Raw genomic sequence first — 3,223 nt, 5'->3', positions numbered from 1 at the left:
AAAGCAATGACTAGCAAGGATTAAAACTATAGTCAATAAAACTCCAATAATGAGATCAGCTCAGCGTAGATCCTGTGATTGCAAATAGCTCGATCCTACAGCGCATGACATTTGAATCTATGACAAAAGAAAAACTAATGCTAGGAACCACGACAGCACCACACTCTCATGAAAAAACACGCTGTGAATAATAAGAATGTCAAGCTATGATCGATAAGGTTTTATTCAAAGATCAATTGATCAGAAACATTGCCTCATTATGGTCAACGGAATGAAGCACTGTTATCAGTATTGCCCTGACTAAGAATTCAGTTGATGCGAATAGTGTGATGTGAACATCAAGAAATCGATGCGGTGATCAATAAAAATTGTGTGCTGCACACAATGTCGTGCTAAACAATATGAAACATTTAATGAATTGAAATTGTGTCATCACCAGTGGGGATTCCTTGCTATGACTAATAAGAAATGCACTATTGTGGCCAGGAAGAGTTTCCTGCCAACACAATAAGCAAGCATTGGCATAGCCAATAGGTCTCGCCTTTGGGACCTTATTAGTGTTTAGTTATCCAGCACAATATCCTTGGTGCAAAAACATCAGCTGTTGCAAGGCTAAACACTTATAAGGTCCCAAAGGCGAGACCTATTGGCCTAGCCAATGCTTGTTTAGTTTAAATGCAGTTTCAGAGGCAGTGTAATTCTGAAGGTGGCCTTTCAATACCTAAAGCAAAAGACACAATCAACACACCTAAAAAATGTTTTTAAAAGCTGCATATGTGAATGGTATTTTTTCAAATTGTTTCTCCAAATAAGAAAGGCATTCGGCATACCCAATCAAAAGGTATTTGTATATCTGCAAACCTCAGATGTTCCTGAAATTATGGGAATATCAATTGGGTGCCTGGTCTCGAAAATGGACAGACTGATTTAAAGTGGACATTATTTATTTATTTTTTTAAAATTTTATTTTTGTTGCAGCTTACGTATTTCCCAGTCAGTTTGCACACTCCACCCACCCCTCTATCGTCCCGCCTGCATCACACAGCCATTCAGCCCACATCCCGGAGGCTGGGCGGCAAAAGTTTTCGACCTGGGAGGCGCTGAGTGACAAAACAATTATACGCACATCCATTCAATGTCCCTCATGACTGGCCCATCATATGTCGCTGCTTTTCCAATAACTATTCCCCCCCCCCCCCCAACCCCAAACCGAAAACGCCCCCTCTGGTGAAGCCCCAAGGTATAACGATGCAGGGTAGCCCCCTCCCCCCCTCCTAAGAAACAGGGTGGAGTCAGCCTGCCTAACTGCAGCTCATGGTCAGCACGCCCCATGATCCTCTTCTAATTTCCCTAGGAGCCCCCCCCCGTGCCCACCCTCTCCCACCCAATCTCTAAAAAAAAAATACAAAACCTAAACCCCCCGCTGGTGTGTGCCTACTGCCGGAATAGTAAATCTTGGTGCAGGAGCTAAGGGAACAACACTCAGGCACCTGTGCGCCATCTCGGAATGCATCCGCCGCTTCACTCTTCCTCAGTCTCCTCCTGTGACCTGTAGTCCTCCAACGCTTGCACCAGACATTCCCACGCTCGCGCCACTTCCAGTTCCCTCTCATCCGCCGTGCGCGTTGCCTGTCTGAGCCGGATCATACTCTCAGTCTTGGCCCATTTACTCAGTTCCACCACCCACCGCCTACTAGAGGGGCCCTCAACTGATTTCCAGCGCCATGTCAGTTCTCTCTGAGCTAGTATGAGCCCCAGGTCAATAAACTTATTGGTAACCTTCGTCTTCCTCGTGTGGGGAAACCATAGCAGTAGGCAGGCGGCTTTATCAAAGGTCACCTGTCTCTCTGTCACTTCGTTCAGGAGCTCACCCACATCTATCCAGTACGACCCCAATTTCGGACAATCCCAGAACATATGATCCAGTTCTGCCCCCAGAAGATGACACCTGGGGCAAGCCGCCCCTTCCACTTTGAAATGCCTCCGTATCCTACCCGGAGTGAGATAGGCCCTGTGGACCACAAAGAAATGCACCTGCTGAAAGCGCGCATTCCTGCAGCCCTTCCCTGCTCTCTGCAGGAGATGGCCCCATGTTGCATCCGGTATTGGCTTTCCTATACTTTCCTCCCATTTCTGCTTCAGAGCAGGAAGGTTCGACTGTCCTTCCCGGAGCATGCGCGACTGGAGACACGTGATCGCCTTGACCGTCCCCGCAGCCATCACAACATACTGGCAAGCCAGTGCGGTTGCTGGTTCTCCCTGCCCTTCGCCCCAGTGCCTCCTAATCGCTGCCGTAACAGCCATGTGTAAGAGGAAATGCCTCGCTGGCACCCCGAACTGGTCCTGCACCACCTGGAAAGGCAGTAGTTCCCCTTCAGCGTACAAGTCGCCTATCACCTGGAGTCCTAACTCTTCCCAGTCCGAAAGGGGGGTCCAATCCCCTCCATGCGGTAGTGCCGTTAACATGCCCAGGGGTATCTCCGGGGCATATGGGTGTACCACCCCCGCCCGGTTCCGACTTCTGTTCCAGCATAACCTCAACGTTTTCTCCTCTAGCGTCAGATCCCGAACGTCCAGCCGCTGGTCCATTATAATATAAGAGAGGACATGTCTCGGGACCCCCATGCCTCTGTGTTGATCAGGACCCCGAAATTCCCTCGCAACTTGTTGCGTAAGGAATTGTAGCTGTGCCGCCAGATAATAAAGTTCGAAATCAGGGACAGCCATCCCTCCGTCGAGTTTCGGCCTCTGCAAAGTGTCCAGCGCTACTCACCTTCTCCCAGTCCCCCAAATGAAGCCAGTGGTGAGGGTCCGCAGGTCCTTGAAGAACCGAGGTGGGACCCAGACAGGCAGAGTCCTGAAATAATACAATAGTCGAGGCAGTGCCACCATTTTAAGCAGTGCCACTCTCCCCACTGCCGCCAGCGGAAGCGTGGCCCAGAACGCCATCGAGCCCCGCAGGGCTCTCATGCATCGACTCAAGTTCCCTTCCAGCAACCCCTCAGCCGTATGATAGATCCTAACTCCCAGATAGGTGAAACAGGAGTCTTCCCAGATCACTTCCGCCGGCAACTGCGGTTGCGGCGTCCCCGCTCTCACCGGGAAAAGGCAAGTTTTACGCCAATTCACTCTAAGACCTGATAGGACTCCAAACCCCGTAAGCGCATCTACTGCTCTCTTCAGTGCCCCCTCCGCGTCCTCCAGGAACAGCAAGAGATCGTCC

Source organism: Lissotriton vulgaris, unplaced genomic scaffold (assembly GCF_964263255.1).
Source record: "Lissotriton vulgaris unplaced genomic scaffold, aLisVul1.2 SCAFFOLD_1991, whole genome shotgun sequence".
In the NCBI taxonomy this organism is placed as follows: domain Eukaryota; kingdom Metazoa; phylum Chordata; class Amphibia; order Caudata; family Salamandridae; genus Lissotriton; species Lissotriton vulgaris.
Note: the sequence above shows the minus strand (reverse complement) of the source record.